General features: G+C 37.1%; 1 pseudogene; it reads left to right on the top strand.

Annotated features, from left to right (window-relative positions):
* Positions 1–8992: 8992 nt before the first annotated feature.
* Positions 8993–10079, top strand: LOC146133021 (uncharacterized; annotated as a pseudogene).
* Positions 10080–11428: the final 1349 nt, after the last annotated feature.

Below are 11428 nucleotides of genomic sequence, written 5' to 3'. Positions count from 1 at the left end.
AAAAGAAATAATAAAATTCCAAACAATTCCGTATCATCACACTTGCTGTATTGCCAATCTCACATAAAATATATGTAACATAAAGTTTAACATAAAAATTAACGAAAATATGTAACATAAAGTAACAATACAAATCAATAAATATCTATAAAAGTTTGTTTGACTAAAGTGAATTGGTTGAGTTGTGACCATCAAGGCGAGAATACAAAATTCCAAGAAGTATATAAACAAAACTGTAGTTATGAGTTGTGTTTCGGCCTGCATTGCTGGCACTATTAAGAAGTTTAAACTTATAGAACTAATTGTTTTATATTGGTAGGTTTCAAATCCGGAATAAGTAATTTAATATCAAATTGTATATCTTGTTCAGCTGTTATGCAATAACTGCTTGACCTAAAAAAATATTTAAAATTAACATGTTTGAACTGCATAAATAAATGACCTTAAATCAAAAGTAATCAAAATTAAAAACAAAAGGTGCCGTAAGGAGGCCCACCATGGAATGGGAAAATGGGTTCCTACACAGCAGAAAAACTAAATTTGTGAAGTTTCAAATCGAACAGTTTAAAGGGAAAAATCAATTATAAAGTTGATTAGTTCCTGCTCCTAGTGTGTCGTGTGGAGTATGGAGGAATACACAGAATCTTTAACAATTTCTATTTTGCATGGTGAACATGAACAGATGGAATCAACCAAATAGAGGGTATTTTCTAAAATAAAGTCTGTTAGGGGCAAGTGCTTTACTCAGATATTGTCACTCCACTTTTTGTTTGTTGTCAAGCCTTAGTTCAGGTGACGATTAGTGAACATGATTGTCTGCTGCATCTGCAAGTTTTAATTATCCTGAGACCAATATTACAATTTACAGTCCATATCCACAAGGATGAAAATGTGCACAGATATGTAAACCAGGAAGTCAGTGTCACTGTAGTAAAAAAAACAATTTTGTTTTTGATGTAACAACTGCCTTCTTACAACAATGGGATTCCCTAAATAGCAACACAATAAGTGATGTTTGTACATCAATAGCCCCTAATTAAACATAAAGTGTGTCCTTCTTTATATAAGCAAAATATATTGATCTCAGAACACCAAGACATCTAAATACTAGGGCATTGTGCACCAAATTTTAACCATTAAGATCTTGGAGTTGGAATGACCATAATCCCACATTTCCTATTATGTCATTCAGATTGATACCCAGAAAACCTTAGTGACATTGGTGAATAGCAGGGCAAATGGTTCACCAAGACCTCAAGACATTGCAAGAAAGGAATCAGGGTGATTTGGATTCCAATATAATGTCTAATTTCTCCTAACTATATGGGTGATTTATGACCAGAAAGTTAGAAAAAATCATATAAAAGGACTTTAATGTTGCACTAAATATGTTAAAAATGGAAATCACCTTGACCCTTGCAAGATAAATGTCGACCTTAATTCCTGATCAGTAACAGCAAAATAATCTAGCAAAGCTAGCAATACAGGTCAGACAAATTAACCAGATCTTAAAAGATATATATATATTTCGCCAACTAAGGCATCGTCAGTATATCTGAATAAAAACAAACGCAACAGTATAAGAAAGAATCAGAAACATTAAAGATTAAATAAAACAAAGTAAAATAACTAAAACATAAAAGCTATTAAATAGTAGCGACATCCAATGTGTACAACCCCTGTACAGAAACAATAAGAACGGGTCGAGAGAAACACGGCAAGGCAAAATAACGGCACAAAAACGGCAAGGCAAAAAGTAAAAATGGAGTAGAGGCGTAAGGAAACGATAAGAACTAGACAAATACTACTTAATTTGGGGCGGTACCATTTTTTGAATATTGATTTTTGGAACTTATTTTAAAACCCATCAGCGTTTCCTATTGTAGACAAGGTATATCGGAATACTGTCGAGACAGTAGCGATTAAATTAAGGAACTGGTGATGTGGAAACTTGATAACTAAGATACCATAGATTCTAAGTTTTCCACAGACAACCTCCACCTTGTAGCAGCGGACGTAAAATCACTCTACCCTAACCTCCGCAGAACGCTTATTTCCTCTGCCTTACTGGATTCACTTGGTACAGCATCACCATTCAAACCAACGTCAATACGGTTACTTATAAAACTTATTTTCCTCACTCTAGAAAATAACATTTTACAACAAAAATTTTTTTAAACAAAGTACCGGGATCGCCACTGGAGACAACCATTCGGTCTCCCTTGCCAACATTGCTGTCCACTATGTCCTTCTTCAAGCCACTGTTATCTTAAGCAGCACAGAATTTTTTAAACGTTTTATTGACGATATGGTATTTTTATGCTTCGGTGACAAAGCTACGCTTAACGTCATCACTACTCTTGCCAACATTTTTAAAACTTTTGGTTTAGAGCTGACCTTTGCGCAAACCAACACAAGCAAAACGGAAAGCAAACTGGTGTTCCTTGATGTCGAACATCAGATTACCACATCCAAATTTAGATTCAAGACCGTCAATCACACCAAGGACACTGCAATAGGTCGTTGCTTCCTACAGGGGTCCTCCCATCACCCATAGTCCATCTTTAAATCTATCGTTCATGGAGAATCCGTCAGAATGCGACGCCTCAACAAGGAACATCAGGATTACCTTGACAGCCTCTACAACCTAAAATTGAAAGTACTGCGCTCTGGGTTTCCTAAAGGTATGACAGAAGACATTATTACCTTGGCAAGCACGTGGACAGAACGCTTCCCACTGCAAACAAGTCAATCGAACGAACCTGTTGAGAGGGATGTTTGGGCTACCAATTTTCCTCAACTATTAAGACCTTCTAAAAAAGAGCTGGTCCTCAAACCGAACATCTCCATCACCTACAAGAGGCCGGCTACATTTGGTAACCTCCTCACAGGTGATAAAAGAACATGCATGGCGTTGAAAAAGAAGCGACCCTACCTGCGGGATCCCACCCGTGCGGACATTGCGCTTTGTGTGGCCACTTCGGCAAACACGCCGCAATGGTGAGCTCAACGTCACACATAGCCACACGCAGCCATGGTATACCGCTTAAGGAAGCGCTTACCTGCCGCAATTACGGTATATACATTGCGACATGCACGTTGTGTAAAGAACAATATGTGGGGCAAACCAAAAATAAGTTTTCCACCCGTTGGTCTACCCACCGTTCGTTATGGAACGCATTTCAACACGATGGTCTAAGTGACAAAACCGCACTGCAACATCACTACGCCATATCCCACCCCGATATACTTGATTGTAGACCGTTAATTTCTAGCTGTTATATTGTTCAGTTTGTTGCCCAGCCACCGTTCCACATGTTAGACATTTGTGAGGATAGATGGCTAAACAAATTAAAGCTAGAATCAATATTCAAAAAATGGTACTGCCCCAAATTAAGTAGTATTTGTCTAGTTCTTATCGTTTCCTTACGCCTCTACTCCATTTTTTCTTTTTGCCTTGCCGTTTTTGTGCCGTTGTTTTGCGTTGCCGCGTTTCTCTCAACCCGTTCTTATTGTTTCTGTACAGGAGTTGTACACATTGGATGTCACTACTATTTAATAGCTTTTATATTTTAGTTATTTTACTTTGTTTTATTTAATCTTTAATGTTTCTGACTCTTTCTTATACCGTTGCGTTTGTTTTTATTCAGATATACTGACGATGCCTTAGTTGGCGAAATATATATATATATATCTTTTAAGATCTGATTAATGTGTCTGACTGGTATTGCTAGCTTTGCTAGATTATTTTGCTGTGTAAAAGGACTTTACACTTCTATGCCATGAAGCATTTTATGGATACTTTAGGGTCAATAAACAAGTAAATGTTTGTTCATTTGCATTTCAATTTGTACTTGCAGCAATAGCAAGTAATATTTTCTAATATCACTCCACTGTGTTGCCCAGTATCATAATGCATGTGACCTGTGTCCACTAACATATGATCAACATTCAAAGCTAGCCACCTCGCATTTCGCAATTCATTCCACTTTAGGCGCGGCCGGCTTCCTTGGAGTCAGATATATACAAGAATTGGTAAGAGACTAAGGCAGCACTCCGTCCTAGCCTGGGCCAAAGGATCAAGCATCACTAAAGTACTAAACAGTTTTTCTAATCTCTGAGAAATACCTGGGTTTACTTAACAAAACACTAATGTAATTTGTGAAGCACTGTTTGTGTATTTAAAAAATATTAAAGCAATATCTCAAAAACTAGACTAAAACCAACTGTAACAAACTAAAACATTTTCTGAATCATGGGATCTAAAATATTGTAGGTTTTGCAATCCGCAAATAACACTTTTACCCTTCTATTAGTCTTTTAATGCAGTGATTCTTTACCACCAGTCTTTTCAAGTTTTTGTCAATTTGTCCAACACTTTTTTGCATTTTGTGCAAACTATGTTTTAACTATATATAATTATAAAATTTGGTTTAAGTCCAGTTTGTCAGAGTCTGTCTAGCAAAGAGGATTTCACAGATGTGCAATGACGTGCTTAAATGTAAAACCAAAGAAAAAAAAGAAAAAACAAGAAATAAAAACGCAAGATATATAACTCTGGAGAATCAAGTGATTAAATAAAATATTTTATGTTTGTTATGACTAAACAGTCGTTAAAAAGAGATAATTGTGTTTACAAACCTGAATAGTAAAAAATAAAAACAAAGTTTTTTTCCTTCTGGGAAAGTCCTTTGCACCCCCTTGCGAACCTCAGGTTTGTTAACCCCTGGTCTACCACAAAAATCGACATGAGCAGTTTATGGCACTATAGCTCCAAATTGGAAATTTATGTTTTTATGCCCTTACAATGGCATTTTATAAAGCTTTCAATGGAAACAGGTACCGTAAGTATAAATAACAATAAATGTTATATTTATGGCAAATATGGTTTTACCTAAAGTTTAACCTTGACTATATTGTTTTATTGAAATGCAGGGTAAAATAAAAGTATTAACACAGACTTAGCGTACCAAACTTTGATTTAGGGTATGGGCTAATTGCAAAACTTAAATAATTTACGCTGATTTAACAATTAGTTGAACCCTCTGGATTATGCCTAAACTCTGGTTGACATAAATATGAACACATAATAAGTAGTATAAAGCAACAGTATTTTAAGTCGAATTGTCTAAAATAACATAGTATTAAGACCAACGACACAATACAGCTATATACCGGTAATATTTTCAACAAAAATAGTTCAAATAGGACCTTAAGCTTAACCTGTCAGAATTAGAGTTTCATTTTTCCCTCATTTTTTCACTCAAGAGAAACGGGATTGAAAAATGAAATTTCCCGGTTATCCCGGTAATTCCCGATTTTTGCCCTTTCCTCTCTGTAAAAACAACAAGGAGCTTTGTGCAGTGACCTGTATTTATTATTCCGATAAAAACACCTATCCTATAGCTTTAAATGTTCAGTCGTTCAGCCTCTTTACTGTACAGGGCGCATTTTTATTGGTAAAATAAATTTTATTATTCGAACATGTCAACTCAACCCAAACGTCTGGCCTAGGGTTCCTCTGCTAGAATGTTTCGACGGGAAACTTCCAGGATTTCGCGCGAATAAACGATCCCAAATCCCGGGAAATTTTTTTATAATCCCGGTCATTCGGCAACATAGTAAAACCTAAAAAATAGTCGTTTTTCACTAATAAAGAAAATAATATCACCAAACCTGTTAAATTCGTTGCCTTAGTTGCTTTATTTGAGCTTACGAGAGGTAAAACTTTGGCATTTTGGGAAAATGCTAAGGTGCAGAACGTAAATCGACTTGAGACTGTCATTTTGTTTCAACAACACAATAAATTATGGTTGTACAATGTTTTCAACGGAAAACAATTCATTAAAGTTTGAAATATAAAATAAAAGATATACAAAAGGAGTACGCCCTTACAAACCTCTAGCCAATCCAGCAACAAATAATTAATATAAGAATACTGTACCGTTGTTACAGTTTATTAACCACTTGGTTAATCTGAACTCAAACGGTTGCTGTGGTAACAGCATAGAAATCTAAATATCTAGAAAAACGAAATTAGGCCTACACTTGATGGCACTAAAGAGATTATAACCTTAAGGACAAACTGTGACGTAACCCATTGTTCTTCCTTGTTCTTCTATCGACAGCGTTCCGCTCTAGTGCATAATAGTAAAGCAAAAACAACTGGCTTTGACCAATGCATGTATATAACACGCTTGGACACAAAGCCTCTTAAACAATCAGCAGTCCTTGCAAGGTATGCATGGTTGCATTACCTAAAACCAGCTGATTTTTTGCGCGCGTAATAAGGTTGGAAGATAACAGCAAACAACCATATTTTTAATTGATAGGTGTCTTTTTTAAAACCGAAAGCCATTCAACGATGCCTGATGTCGAATTATGGACTGATGATGAACTGGACGAAGCCATGGAACAGATTTTGGTTGAAATTAAAACTGGTACGTGACTACGTTCTCTCTGGGCCCTTCAGCATGTGTGTAACATTTGCTTGAAAAGCTACGCCACTTACAGGGGATTGCAGTTACATTTTACCAAGGTGCATACTTTGCCTGTCGCGTCCCAGTTGAGTATTATAGACCTTAAGTTTCAATGGGACAAGGGTATTGCTCGAAGTGCTACATAGGCCTACACTTCCATAAAAGAACCGAAATACCTGCTTCTTTGGCTGACATTTTGTTGCACGCTTTTAACCATGTGTGCTGTAGGGGGTCGTCCAGGGCGAAACTGAATTAGTTTAGAGCTGATGCAAGGACAGAAGTTATTATCCTGGACTGACTGTTAGTACTGTACCATGGACCTCAAGCTATTCCTGTTGTTGATTGCTGTTCTGATGTTATTCAATAAACTCAGAAACGTTCAAATACTTTGCTGTTGATAATCTGTTGGAACACGTAACCTTCAATTAACCTTTTAACAAGTGGAGTCGGACTCAAATCATAGCGGAAACCAGCTCAAAACTAATTAAGTTTAGCCCTGCAGTGTAACGTTAATTTTACGCGTGAATATAAAGTCATGCATACAGTTAACGCAAGTGGGTAGATTAATGAGTCTCAATTAAATGTCCTCTTGCCCCGATCAATCTCCTACTTCTACAATGGGTGTTGCTGTAGTCTGATTACAAATCCACACGGTTTTTGTTGGCTGGTGTTGAATCAGTGTATTGGCTAAACACAAACTGATTATATTGATATAACGCGCTGCTTATACAAGGTGAAAAATTGCATGAAAAAATGCGACATTTTACAGCGGCCTACTTCTCAAAAGGTGCGGATGTTTTACCTGGCGATTACTCATATCGTTTGTTTACAGCAGTGGTTCTCAACCTGTGGTACGCGTACCACAAGTGGTACGCAAAGTCATTTTGGGTGGTACGCTGTACGCAGTATGTTTTTAAGTAAAATTACAGTTTTACCAAAAGGTTAAGCATTTTTTTTTATTGTAAACTATACATTCATCGTAATGATCGTATAGTTAAATTTTTTATGCTTCTTTAACGATAGGAACTATTATCTTTCCGGAACATCTATGCATATTTCTTTTATGATATCATAGCAAAACAACAAAGAATCACAAAACTTTACTACCAGTATCTTGCAAGTTAAAAAAGAGAAACTTTTTTGAGGTGGGCCGCATTTGTTTTGAAATTTCCGGGCTAACTAATTAGCTAATCCACCCCTGTTAATAATCCTATATACATTTTGAGTAAAGTTGAGTTTTTCGACATTTTGTTGGTACGCAACAAGACCAAAGAATCTCGAGGTGGTACGCAGTGAGAAAATAGGTTGAGAACCACTGGTTTACAGTATATGGCGAAACAGCACATCTATCGTGTGAACTGTGCGGTGGCTGTTTCACAGGTGAAAAACGGAAGCTTTGGTAAGCGATGTCGCTAAAAGGTTTTTTTATAGATTATTCGGGACAAGGGCAATAGAACGCTAAAAGTTGTGCATGTACAATAAATATTCCACTACACGTGATTATACATTAATAACGCTACAGAATACTCGCACGCAAAATGAATTGTCGTGAATATAACACGGCGGCTGCTTTTCGCAATATACCCGAAAGGTTGCTAATTTTTTTTTTTAGCACAATTGACTTTTGTTAAAAAGTGCTTCATACGATTTGAGCGAAATGAACACGAACAAGGCAATGAGTCACACGAGTTATAGCTTTTAGCAACACGTTCAACAACAAGCTGTTTTCTTCTGTCGATAAGCCAACGAACGACAGGTAATTGCTGTTGTCTCTTTATCTCGTTCACGTCCTTCCGTCATACGTGGTGAAAAACGTGAAACTGTGAAAACAAAAGAAAGGAGGGGCAGTTATTTGTTCGGAATTAAATTCTATTGATTTTTAACATTGAGCAACATTTCCTTATAACTTTGCAAATTTTTTTAGTTTGCCCCATTCGTTCAATGTGAGTTTCAAAAACAAACGACGCATCACAAGAAAATACGTTTTGAAATTGCTGCTTATTCACTATTGCTTTCAACAAAAGGCATGAAATGGGGTGTTCCTATAAAGGCGTGATTTGAAAGCTAATGTTTCGCGTGTGGATAAATCATTATGCTTGATACGAGGTATTTATACTCGTGTTGCGAAACGTGGCTGCGTTTGATCAGAGAAAAACAATAATAAAACCCAAAACGTACCAAATGTTTAAAAGAATTCGGAATTTTAACTCAAAATTATTTCGTGCACAACAAAATTAAATCGTGATTCACAAGTGTAGTGTTTTATAATGTGCCGGTTACCATTTCGTGTCGTCTGTTACATGAACTGTTGTGTACATAAGGATTCTACCTAGCGTGTGCTGAAGTTGTGCTGCGTAATTGACAGCAGCGTAATAAATCCGTTTGAATCCCTAAAAGCGTGAGTGAGACGCTACATTTGGCGACGAGGATCTGTTTTTCATTCATTTAATCAACATTTGGGTTGATTGTGGAACTTTCTGAAGGTAATGGAAGGGAATCCTGCCCTCGTGGGAATGTCAAACAGTGATGTTGGTGCACTGAAACCGTTCGATGTTCAAGACGATGCACATGGTTTGTCTCAACGCTGGAAGCGTTGGAAACGAGCTTTCAATCTATTCTTGGTGGGAAAGGGAATCACGAGTAGCGCTCAGAAAAAGGCACTGTTGCTACATACTGCAGGTATGAATGTGCAGGAAATTTACTATACATTAGTAAACGAGGAAGATGACAATAAGACCTATGATGAAACTTTAACTGTTTTAAATGAGTATTTTATGCCAAAGTGCAACATACCTTTTGAAAGACACTTGTTTCGTCAATTGCATCAAACAAATGACGAATCAGTTGATCAGTTTGTATGTCGACTAAGGCAAAGTGCAGCTACTTGTAATTTTGGAAATGAGACAGATGACCAAATTCGTGATCAAGTAATTGATAAATGTCACTCAAATGCACTACGTAGAAAGTTTCTGGAGAGAGATACACTTACCCTTAAAGATGTGTTGTCAATGTCCAAAGCATTTGAAGCTGTGAATTCTCAAGCAAAAGTGATGGAGGAAAGCCAGACAGTCAACTACATTGAAAAGCCTGGAAAACGTCAGGTTGCTTCAACATCAAGAAAAGAAGTAAAAACCTGTTTTGCTTGTGGTCAAAAGGGACATTTTAAGAAAGATATGATATGTCCAGCTAGAAAAAAAGCTTGTGCTAAATGTGGTAGAGTTGGACACTTTAAATCAAAGTGTTGGTCCAATGGTTTCCAGCCATCAAAATATAATGGTGAAGAGGGACATCGTCTTTTTGAAAGGCGTTCCAATAATAACACTGTACAAAATGGAATAGAGAAAGAAGATGGTGATGGATTTGTTTTTGGTCTAAAACCTCTAACAGAGTTTTATACAGTGACACTGGTAATTGGTGGTGTTACCTTGCCAAATATTTTGATTGATTCAGGGGCGTCAGCAAATATTGTTGACAAGGATACATGGGAATGGCTAAAGAAGCAGAAAATTAAAGCAGAAACCAGAAAGTCTACCAAGACGTTGTATGCATATGGCAGTAAAGGGCCTCTTGCTACCTTAGGAACTTTTACAGCCCAGGTGAAATCTAAAGACAGTCTTCAAGAGTGCAAGGTAGATTTTATTGTCACAGAAAAAAAAGGTCACACCTTGCTTGGAAAGCATACTGCAGAAGTGTTAGGATTACTACACTTGGGGCCAAGTTGTGTGAACTCTGTGTATGATGATGTTTTGTCCAGATTTCCAAAACTGTTTTCTGGAATTGGTTTGTTGAAGGAATACAAGTTGAAGTTGCACATCAATGATAAAGTTAAACCTGTGGCACAGCCTGTGAGAAGAATTCCATTTCAGCTGAGAGAAAAAGTGGAATTAAAATTAGAAGAGCTGTTAATGGGGGGGATAATCGAGGAAGCACCTGAAGGGCCTACTGGTTGGATTTCTCCATTGGTGGTAATTCCTAAACCTGATGGTGACATTAGAGTGTGTGTGGATATGCGACAGGCTAATACAGCTATTGTAAGGGAAAGACACCCAATACCCACAGTGGAAGAGTTGCTGTATGAACTTAATGGAAGTACTGTTTTCAGTAAATTGGACTTGAAGTGGGGATTTCATCAAATTTTACTTGATGAACACAGTAGGCATATCACCACATTTATCACACACAAGGGATTGTACAGGTACACTAGACTAATGTTTGGTCTAAACTCTGCCCCAGAGAAATATCAGAAGATTATATGGGATATCTTGAAGGGATGTCAAGGAACTGCAAACATTGCAGATGATGTTATTATACATGGGCGTACAAGAAAAGAGCATGATCAGAGGTTGTATGCTGTGTTGGATAAAATGTCTCGTTGTGGTTTGACACTGAATGCTAAAAAGTGCAAATTTCGTATGGCTAAACTTACTTTTTTTGGTCATGATTTAAGCAAGCAAGGGATTAATCCAAGTGAAGAGAAAATAGCAGCAATCAAGAATGCTGAACCTCCCAAAACTGCCAGTGAAGCAAGATCATTTATGGGTTTGGTGCAATATTCTGCACGATTTATCCCGAATTTGTCTTCAATTGCAAGACCCATTTTGGATTTAACAAAGAAAAGTGTCAAGTTTACATGGGGCAAGGCCCAGGACATTGCATTTGTAAGACTAAAGGATTTAATTGCCAAAGCAGACACCCTTGCCTATTTTCGCAATGACTGCACAACAAGAGTAATTGCAGATGCTTCTCCATATGGATTGGGTGCAGTTTTGACTCAGTGGCAATGTGGTCAATGGAGGGTTATATCTTATGCATCAAGGAGTCTTACTGATGTGGAAAGAAGATACAGCCAAACAGAACAAGAGGCATTGGCTTTAGTTTGGGCTTGTGAGCGGTTTAATTTGTATTTGTTCGGAAAAAAGTTTGAATTAGAGACTGACCATAAACCACTT

The sequence above is a fragment of the Ascidiella aspersa genome, chromosome 9, assembly GCF_963924565.1.
Source record: "Ascidiella aspersa chromosome 9, kaAscAspe10.2, whole genome shotgun sequence".
NCBI classification, from domain to species: domain Eukaryota; kingdom Metazoa; phylum Chordata; class Ascidiacea; order Phlebobranchia; family Ascidiidae; genus Ascidiella; species Ascidiella aspersa.
Note: the sequence above shows the minus strand (reverse complement) of the source record. Positions and strands in the feature narration are given on the sequence as shown.